Below are 11,125 nucleotides of genomic sequence, written 5' to 3' on the forward strand. Positions count from 1 at the left end.
CCTGTCTGTCTCCCTCCTCCTCCCCATTGAAGTCCTTGTCTTATGTGTACTTGAATGTTTCCAGTGTTATTGTGTTTTGTTACTTTTTTGATGGTTTATGTGCAGTTCTGACTGATTTATTGGATCTACATTATACATTATGCACTGTACTCTGTGGTAACTGCTATGTTTGTTACATATTCTTTTACTAAAAACTTAATAAAAACCTTTTGAGTAAACATACTATATTATATTACCAGTGTAGAAGTACAATTAATAGATATATTTTCTTGTATAACTACTGTCGTCTAATAATCTTTTGTTGACTGTTTACTGTTCAAGAAATCTTTGCCTCTCCACTTAGGTGTGTGTGTTCCTGCAGAGCCAGCAGTTTAACTAGCGGGTCAAGAGCTGAGTCCCACAGCAAAGGGAAAGAAGGGAGCTAAAGGCAAAGAGGAGGCTAAAGACAATCTGCCATCTGAAAACAGAAACAAAAAGTGATGAGGCCCCAGAATCTGACGGAGGAGACAAGAAATCGAAATCTGAATAACCTGCATCTTATTTCAAGTCCTTTTATCAGTGGTTCCTTTACTTCCCTTGTATAGTTCAGAGATTTAATTTTATCAACTATTTTGTAAATGCAAGTTTTTAGTAGTTTTAATTCTAGAAAACACATTTTTTTAATCATAATGGAAATCCACAATGGCTTTCAGGTTATTGGTTTTATTTTGTTATTTTTATTACACAATTTGGATGGAATGTTAAGTCCATTTTAGTGTTGTCATCTGTAGCTGAAATTATTTATTGTTGGAAGAGGAGGCAAATACATTAATCCCATGGGTATCTTGTGACAAGTCCATTGTTTTAAATGCAACTGATTACCGTTTTGTTTTCCCCCTCCCTCTAGTTGCCTATGCTAACTGCTATTACCTGCAGTGTCCCTGGCATGACACAGGGATGGCAAAGCCTGGTATTTAAACCTGGCTCAAATAGGTTTTGAGGTTTATTTTATCTTAACATTTTACCCGTTCTATGTACCCATATTGTCTTGCATACATATTTTGTAACCTAACAAAAATCCCCTGGTGTTGGATTTCCCTCTAAAAATATTGTGTACTTCTCTGTGTTACTATATTTGGGTAGTGGTATTTTATTTTCAGTAACTATGTAAAAGTGCTGTGAATCTTTTTGAAACCTTTGAGTGTGTAGTGAGCAGCTGAATAACTTATTTTATTTTTTAATATTTTACCCTACATTTTCCTTTGCAGAGACTGGATTAAGCTAATGCATTGAAGATACTAGTATGAGGGGTGCTTTTATTTTCTACAAAACAAATTGTCAAGTTGAAAACCGCTAAGAGTTTTAGATTCAGACAGTAATTTGACTACATGTTTTTATTCATAGATTTCCAGTCTACTAGAGTTTAAGGAGAAAACGTACAGATGGATAACAGAGGCTGCACTGTCAGCTGCAAAGGCGAGGAATGGCATTGGTGAAGATGCGTATAGGAGTTATGTGAACTGGTTGGATGGGATGTTCGTGTTTGCCGCATCCTATTTGGAAACCAAGCATGAGTAGCATAAGAACGTCCTTAAATACATTTATTTGGTCCAGGGGATGTACATGTGCTCTAAAGGCACTATGATGAGGCCTTTTCGTAAGAAACAGGATGGCTTCTGGGTTTTGGCTGCTTGTTCGTTGTGACAGTTCTCCCTGTAATTTAAAGACAGCTTGGGAGTTGCCTCACATATTGTACGAGAAGGTGGCCAAGGAAGTAAGTTTGGGGAGAATGCGTGATCCTTTCCCATCCCTGATTTGATTTTTTTTCCCCGGTGGAGTGGTACCCAAAAAAGAACAAGGTAACTGCCGTTTAATTCAACATTTGTTCCATGCTCCTGGTTTGTTGGTGAATGACATGATAGATGGGGACGTTTATAAGGTGGTGTATCGGTCATTTGAGGAGGCTTTGGTTTTAGTTGAGGAGTATGGGACTTGCCCATGCGGTGTCATGTGCCTTTTTTGAGTGTTTTTCTTCTTTGCTTCACTGGTGCATCGTTGCTGGGAAGGACCATTGTGGTGTGATGCATTATTTGGATGATTTTTAGTTTGTAGATCCTGGTGAGTCTGCTGGTTGTCAGGAGGTTTTGTTTTCAGCGTAGGCCTTGTTTGCAGTGCTAGGGGTACCAGTTGAAGATGACAAGACTGAGGGGACGATGGTCAAGTTGTCGTATTTGGGCTTTGAGATTGATATGTTGGCAGGTTGTTGCATGTTGCCAGCGGCCAAATTGAAGGGCAAGCTAGATCTGGGGTTTGCAAGGTCACGTTGAAACAAGTTAAGTCTCTACTGTGGTTTTTGAATTTTGCATGTCTGGTTATCCTGATGGGGCACTTTTTTTGTTGTAAGCTTGAAAGGGCTACTGCTGGTCTGGTAAGGAATCTTCATTTTATTAGGCTTTCTGGTGAGATCAGGGAGGATCTAGTGATGTGGCTTGTTTTCTTGCAACATTTCAACCGTGTTCACTTGTGGGTTCCTCCTCCCGCAACTAATGGGGATGTTCAGCTGTTTACTGATGCGGCTATGTACACAAGCTTCGGGGCTTACCTGTATGGTGAGTGGTGCGCTGCGTTGCGCCATGCCCCCTTGATTGGCACGAGGAGGGGCTCACAAGGACCCTGCTTTTCCTCGAGTTGTTTCCGATCATTGTGGCTGTTGAATTTTGGGGGGGATCGTTTGTTCGACAAGAGAATTATTTTCAAGTGCCATAATTTTGGGGTGGTTACTAGTCAGCGGGCCTCCTGCCCGCCTGTGCTTAGATTGCTTAGACGTCTGGTTCTCAAAACCATGTGCCGCAATATTGTGTTTATAGCTAGGCATGTCCTTGGGGCTGTTAACACAATTACTGATACATTATCGCTTTTTGATTGGGATAAGTTCCGTGCTGTTGGGCCCGCGGTTAATGATATTGGTATATCATGTCCCAATTATGTTTGGCAGTTTATCAAGCCGGCATAGAAGATCTGGTTCAGCAAACGATGCCCCCATCAACTATGAAGAAGTATAGGGAGGCCTGGTCGGCTTGGGATGGTTTAGTAACGCGAGTGGCCCCAGAGGTAAGACGGGAGAACAGTGTTTGTTCAGTTTTCCTTGGGATTGTTTTATTTTTGGTAGGTCTAATGAGTTGATGATGTCTGTTCTGTCTGGCATTTCTTTCTTTTTAGACTTGTGTAGTGCAGAGTATGTCACTAAGACGTTTTAGGTCCATAAAGCTTTAAAAATCTGGGCCAGGCTCGCTCCAGTGGTAGAGAACATGAGGCAGCCTATTGATGAGGATCGTTTGCTGAGACTGATGGGGGTTGTTGCCGATATTGTGGTTGATGTGTTTGAGGCGTGCTTGTTTCCATTGGCATTCTCTATGGCTTTTTTCAGTGCTTTCCAGATTAGTGAGTTGGTAGATTCCTCCAGGTTTTCACTTTGTACGGGTTTGCTTCCAAAGAATGTTGTTGTTCACAGAAATAGTTTAGTTTGTAAGATCCAGGTCTAAAGCTGATCAGCTCGGTAAAGGGCGTTGGATTATATTGCTGAGTAGTAACGATGCTCTGGTTTGCCCGGTTAGTCTGACTGATTGTTATTTGGATAGGAGATCTGTCCCTGGCTGTAACTGTTTGAGGCTATGCAGTGGGTCCTCTTTGACTCAATTTCAGTTCAGGGTGGGTTTTCAGCAATGTTTGCGTAGACTGGTTTTGAACACTGCCAAATACAGCACTCCTTACTTTAGGATCAGTTGCGGCCAAGGAGGTTTGTTCCGTTCAAACCATCATGGCATTGGGTAGATGGGTGTTATAGGAAGTTCATGAGACTATCAAAAATCACCCTACCAGTTAAGTAATCAGAACCTTTTGTTGACAAGAGCTTCACCATTAGCAACCCCCGTTCCCATGGAACCAGATATGTTCTCCGGTACTTGGCTGTCCCCAGGACTTATTCTCAGGTAGTGATAACTTACCTCGGTAGCTTGGCACCACAGAGGACTTGGTAGTGGGATGCTGAGCAGAGATCTCTATAGCAACAGGGATACAGGATGCACCTTGACCAAACAATGCAGCATCATGTAAATGTAATATTGTTCTGTACATTGAAAGTCTTTGTCTGCAATTGGTTATCTAATGTACAAATGTCATTTTGTGGTCTTTTTTGTGTGTTTTTTTATTTTATTATAGAAACCATCCAAACATAATAAGTTGAGATAAATACAGCCACCAGCATCAGTCGTCAGGACGGAGGATGATAACTCCTTGGAAGGTAATTGCACCTATGTTGTCATTGTATGATTTGTAAACACTGTTTTTATTTTATTTATTTTCAGGTTTATATAAAATCTGGTAAATGCATTTCTCCTGTTAATGACTACTATTTTTTTTTCAAAAAAACATCAGAAGCCCATGACTCATGTGGCACAATTGGGGACACAGAAGATATTGAGGAACCAGACATCCAAGGTGACGTTTATGTGACCCTGGAAACTGCCGGACGTCACTGAAGCGCCGCAGCTTGATGAATTTGCACCACCAGCCTTTCCTGAAAATCCCCTACCAAGCCAAGGACAACAGCCATCTGTCCCTAATTTGACACAAACTGTACAGCAAGTTAGTTAGATACAGGCTAACTTGGTTGCCTCCACCAGGACTCTCTTGAGGGGTATCCAAAGGCAGCTTACCATAGGATTACGCTACTTGCAGAACATTCAGGACAATCAAATGCGATTGTGTACCACTATGGAAAAGATTGACAGATCTTTGGTGCAGATGAACACTGGAGTAAACAATCTTACTGGGATAGTCCGAGAATTGTTCACCAATTTAGTAGCTATTTTTGGGCAATAATGGCCCCCATCGTAAGGTGGTAGCAGGCAGACCACTACCCCAACCACCTCATTGCCCAGTACTCCATTACGTAGCAGTGGGAGGATCAGGGGTGGCAGATGGGCATCCACCAGCCGGCCCAAATCTCCTGAGCCCACAGCAAAGAAAAAATTGATAACTTTGTATTTATGGCAAAGTGCCGTTTTTGATTTAGCAACACAGTGTGTTATTTCAGTTTATTTACATGTAGTTAGTTAATAAATGTTTTCTTTATGCAAACTGGTGTTGTTTATTTGGGTAATCTGGGTACACTTATTACATTATTTTTAACATTCAGTAATGTATACATGGATATTTCAACATACCCATAGAATAAGGTTAATCGTGTTTGGATATGACGTTCATAATGATGCTGGTTATACAAGAATAGGTAATAATTAAAAACGATTATTGGTAATTACACAACAATTACACTGTAAATGCCTTCTCACCTGAAAAATAAGTATGGATGATCCTATCTATGACTCGCCACCCTCTATCATGCACATCAGCTGCTGGAAGGAGCTCACCTGGTTCTTTACTATATATTGCTGGTATTAGGGGTATACTTTGGTTTAGGACCAAATTATGCAACACACAGAAACACAACATATATCATACCATTGTTTGCAAGTATTAACATTTAGACTGTGTGTGCCCTAGAAACACATTTGTTCTTTCTCTCTCTCCAACTCCAAATAATTGATTCATATGTGTGGATGCACCTGTCCTCTGAGTCTCATTATGATTATAAATTAATATAATTAATATATGACTTAAAAATCAAATAGTAAGGAGGAATAGTCTACCCGGTGCGATATATATCTTGCTGCAGTTATATATCATATCATATCGGCTTAACTGGGACATAGAGAAGCACACAACCTGATGTATCAAGCCACGTGAATGTGGACTTCTAAAGGCCAAACGTAAAGTCTATCATCTGTATGATAGAGGTGTAATAAACCAGGATTGACACCCATATCCAGATTCAACTTCAATTCAACATAAATACTTATAGAGGATTGCAACACAACATAAAAACACCAAAAAGAAAGAAAATTAAGAACCCACGTGGCCTGCGCAGCCAAAGAGGAGCCTAGTGCTGTGGATGTTCCTCTCTCCCTGTTGGTGCTGACTCAAAAATCAGATGCTGCAAAGCAACCAACAAAACTTTTCCTACAAACACCATTTTCAACCACCCTCAGAGTAATGGGCATGTGTGTCTCTTCTTATAGTCCACATTAGCCTGTATAGAGAAATGGCTGATATATTTGCTAATCACGCCTATAAAACACAAAGTGTTGTAGTGTCACAAGTACTTTAAATGGTGACCCCATCTGGAAATATTTACTGTGGCCACATCATACAAATATGATTATTGCCCCACTGGTGATTAACAACTCTGCCACTATAATAAAATAAATTTGTTATTACATAATCTATAATTAAATTTAGGCCATTAATTTATCCTTAAAATAAATTGATTGCGAATTTGTTTGAGAATGGTGATTACATGCGTTCTGAGACAAACGCACATTGTGCTCATTACAGTCGTAGCCAAAAGTTTTGAGAATGACAAATATTTTTCACTAAATCTGCTGCCTTAGTTTTTATGATAGCAATTTGCATATACTCCAGAATGTCATGAAGAGTGATCAGATGAATTGCAATTAATTTCATAGTTCCTCTTTACCATTACAATGAACTTTATCCCAAAAACAACATTTCCAATGCATTTCAGCCCAGCCACAAAAGGACCAGCTGACATCAGGTCAGTGATTCTCTTGTTAACACAGGTGAGAGTGTTTACAAGGACAAGGCTGGAGATCACTCTCATGCTGATTGAGCTACAATAACAAACTAGTAGTTTTAAAAGGAGGGTGGTGCTTGAAATAATTGTTCTTCCTCTGTTAACCATGGTTATCTGTAAGGAAACACGTGCAGTCATCATTGCTTTTCACAAAAGGGGCTTCACAGGCAAGTATAATGCTGCTAGTAAGATTACACCTAAATCAACCAGTTATCGGATCATCAAGAACTTCAAGGAGAAAGGTTCAAGAGTGGTGAAAAAAGCTTCAGGGCTCCCAAGAACGTCCAGCAAGCGCTAGGACCGTCTCCTAAAGTTGCTTTAGCTGCGGGATTGGGGCACCACCAGTGCAGAGCTTGCTCAGGAATGGCAACAGGCAGGTGTGAGTGCATCTGCACGCACAGTGAGGCAAAGACTTTTGGAGGATGACCTGGTGTCAAGAAGGCCAGCAAAGAAGCCACTCTCCAGGAAAAACTCACAATAATGACTTTTGAGGATGCCACTGACTGATATTGACACAACTAGACAGGGAGGTGCAGAGTCTAACGCAACCCTAACAAACACCAGGGACCCCCGCAAGAAGGTATGGACTTGGCTGCGTGAGGTGCGCAGGTCGCGGTTCTCCGGGCTAGTTATTAGTGCAGCGGAAGAGAACATGAATAGTTGTACGGTCTGGGTCAAATACCAAACGATAGCGCAGTACATGAGGGTGATCCAGAGGGAAGAACACAGCCAAGAATAAAGAATGGTACCAAAACATCCTCCAAGAGCAACTTTTCCCAACCATCCAAGAACTGCTTGGTGACGAACAATGCCTTTTCCAGCATGATGGAGCAACTTGTCATAAGGCAGACGCTCCCCCCGCTGTGATAACTAAGTGGCTCAGAGATAAAAACATTGAAATTTTGGGTCCATGGCCAGGAAACTCCCCAGATCTTAATCCCATTGAGAACTTGTGGTCAATCCTCAAGAGGCGGGTGGACAAACAAAAACCCACAAATTCTGACAAACTCCAAGCATTGATTAGGCAAGAATGGGCAGCCATCAGCAGGGCCATCTTAACAACATTATGGGCCCCCGGGCAAAGCAGTTCACCGGGGCCCCTAGATATAGATATAGATATATAGATGCATACAGATACATATATAGAGATAGATAGATGTACTTGCTCAGTGACCCTTGTAGGGTTTTTATGCAGGTTTTTTCCTTTTGCAGGATTATTTATTCTCATTAAGAGCCGTGCCTATGGGGCCCCCTTGCCCGTGGGGCCCCTGGGCAGCTGCCCATTGTGCCCAATGGAAAAGATGGCCCTGGCCATCAGTCAATATGTGGCCCAGAAGTTGACTGACATCATGCCATGGCAAGTTGCAAAGGTCTTCAAAAAGAAGGGTCAACACTGCAAATATTGACTCTTTGCATTAACTTAATGTAATTGTCAATAAAAGCATTTGACACTTCCGAAATGCTTGTAATTTTACTTCAGTATACCATAGCTACATCTGGTCTAAAAACACTGAAGCAGTACACTTTGTGAAAACCAATACTTGTGTCATTCTCAAAACTTTTGCCATGACTGTATGCGTGCCTTGATGAATCAGGCCAGGTCTCTAAATATAAATTAAAGTTATGCACACAAAAGGTCAATGCATCTCACCAGGCCACATACACCTCACTGAAGACAGTGGATACATTTTTTCCCCAGTTAGCAGTACCACTGTATGATCTAACTAAGTTTACAATCCCAGAACTGCTGACTATAAACTATTGTTTTCTTTATCTTGACATGAATATATGTTACACGCCACAGGTATACTCACATAAAAACATGGCAATATTTAGAGGCCTATAGCATACTATAGTGCACAATTAGTTGCGAAAGGGTTCCCGGTCTGATTAAAAACAATAGCAGCCTGTGACAGGATAGACCGTCAATGCCATCCTGTCTGTTGTTGCACCCTGGCCTTACTTTGGCACCGTTCTCTTTCTTCATCTCAATTGCACCCTCTAACCGCAGTAGGAGGGGCTTAAGCTGCTGCCACCACTGGACTCCTTAGCGGCATCCAGAACCACGTCCTTCTGGGTAACTGTCACTGCTAGTGTACCCCCTTGCTGGTACACATTGGCTGGTACCCCTGACCTCTTGACTTCAGTTCAGGGTTGCTGTGGATGGTACCACTGCCAAGAGCTGCAGGCAGCGGCAAAGCTGTGGTACTGGAAAGCTGGGTCCAAACCTCAGAACAGCCAGAAATGAATTAGATTTGGGTCTAATCTGTAGGTCACAGGAAATAAAGCAGGAAAGAAGTTGTCAAAGCAGGATCTTGAATCTAGTGATGTTTATTCGCTCAAGTGTCCTGAATAGAACAGTTCACACTGGTTTAAGGTACCAATGATCAGAAGGTCAGATGGAACAATAATGATACATTTCAGTACAAACCAGTGCTGTTTCACACAGTTTTGGACACATCCTAGCAGGGGGTAAGCCAGCCCCCTGAACTTTTTGCTGGCCCCAAGAAGTCTGAGTTATTTTTAGTATCAGGATGCAATAGGTTTCCCAAAACACGGATTTAAATGCAATGCAAAGTTAACAAAATTTACACCAATCTGCTATATCCCAAAACCTTCTGTGTGCATTATTCGGACAGGATATGAGATGCAGGATACAAGCCACACAGAGAAGCAGACGCTCCCCCCGCTGTGTATACAGGCCGAACAGACGTGTTGGCCACTGAGATGGAAAAGTCTAATTAACATGAGGGACTTTCTTTAGAAAAGTTATCCAAATCCAATCATGACATCCTCTCTCAGAAGTTACAAAGTTATAGCTCAAAATTGAATGCATTTCCGATACAAAGTGCCACACGATATAATAAAAAACATTACATTGTAATTATATAAATAAGCGCCCTTTGCTATTTCCTTTAAATAAATTTATACCATTAGTTATTTTTAAACGATCCAGCCACACAGCCACTGCCTCATTGTTGAAAAATCTGCTGATATTGTGCTAGGCTGTCCTTTGACATGTTCCTCATACAGTTCTAGCACCTCTTAATTATGACAAAACATGTTACCACAGCATGCATTACGAAATAGGAATTGTCACTCATATTACCACAACACATAGAGCTTGCAGGGTGTAATGTTTTGTATTCTGCTTCTCCTATGTAGGTTGATGAAACTGATACGTTTCAGATAGAAGGGAATGGGGGTACTATAGACAGCTCTGAAATTTCACATGACTGCTTATTACATGTTGATGAACAAACTCTGCCACTACTTGATATAAGTGGAATACACTTCACAAACCTGACTTATGTATTATGTTGATGGAAGTTGCCACAAGCAGACAGAAACAAGCACAACACTGCAAGGTTATGTTCTATAAAGGTTAAGTACTATCAAAAGCGTGTGAGATAGCAGAAAACAAGAGAGTTAATATATACACAGACTCCCGTTATGCATTTGGTGTTGTGCATGATTTTGACAATATCTGGAAAAAGACTTTTGACAGCAACAGGTTCACCTGTTGTACATGCAGTAGCAGTTAGGGAACTTGCAGCCATACAGGTACCATCACAAATTGCTGTTATAAAATGTCAAGGACACATGACAGGACATGATGAAGTTACCAATGGTAACCACAGAAAAGATATAGCAGTGAAAGTATCTGCACAAAGAACAATTGTACAGTGTGTATAATACAAAAGTTTGTTTACCTGATGTACGATATTTAATGGAACTTAAAACGGTTTGTGATTTACAAAAGACCAAATGTGAGGATGTAGAATGCTCACAGGATGAGCAAGGCATGTGGCGCACCTCTGAAGGTAAGCCTATTGCCCCTAAATCACCCTTACTGGCATTGGCATAAATGTCTCATGGATTAACCCATGCAAGTAAGATGGCCATGGATGGCCAGAGGAATATTGAACATTTCTCCCGAAGAGACTTTATTTAGATAATTGCCTAAAATAGTTTCAGCATCCGCATTTGAACTGAGTAAAAAAAATGACTGTGAACTATTTGATTTCGCTTAGCGTTCAACTGAAAAAAATCCAAGCAGCTGTGATTGACACACATCCAGTTCATGTGGACAGTACCTGTCATAATCTACAGCCTGGTGATGAGGTGATGAGCCAAGGGATCCTTTGATCAGGGTCACTGACTGACCGGTGGGAAGGACAGTACCAAGTGTTAATGACAACCCCAACTTCTGTTAAAGTAAAGGAGAAAACCATGTGTGAGATAGCCCAACCAGAAGATATTCTTCAAGTCACTGTCATCTTACCTGAAGAAAAGTAGTCATCAGTCATCATGTAAGAAGTTTTCCAGGTACATACTGGGCTTCTCTCAAGCAAGTGATATTTCTACAGTCATAAAAACACTGTGACACTTACCATCAGCAATGACTCTGATTAACTGATCTAAGAGCAAAGG

The 11,125-nt window shown here is 41.1% G+C and overlaps 1 long non-coding RNA gene across 3 annotated transcripts; it reads left to right on the forward strand.

Annotated features, from left to right (window-relative positions):
• Positions 1 to 220: 220 nt before the first annotated feature.
• LOC142154185 (uncharacterized) lies at positions 221 to 5,118 on the forward strand. 3 transcript variants are annotated; one of them, XR_012691610.1, is made up of 3 exons: positions 221 to 1,753; positions 2,975 to 4,279; positions 4,414 to 5,118. It is a non-coding gene; the product is annotated as an uncharacterized LOC142154185 (long non-coding RNA). The 3 variants fall into 3 exon arrangements; XR_012691609.1 differs by lacking the exon at positions 221 to 1,753 and having other exon boundaries at positions 1,985 to 3,090; positions 4,198 to 4,279; XR_012691607.1 differs by lacking the exon at positions 221 to 1,753 and having other exon boundaries at positions 1,985 to 4,279.
• Positions 5,119 to 11,125: the final 6,007 nt, after the last annotated feature.

This window comes from Mixophyes fleayi, chromosome 1 (assembly GCF_038048845.1).
Source record: "Mixophyes fleayi isolate aMixFle1 chromosome 1, aMixFle1.hap1, whole genome shotgun sequence".
Classification (NCBI taxonomy): domain Eukaryota; kingdom Metazoa; phylum Chordata; class Amphibia; order Anura; family Limnodynastidae; genus Mixophyes; species Mixophyes fleayi.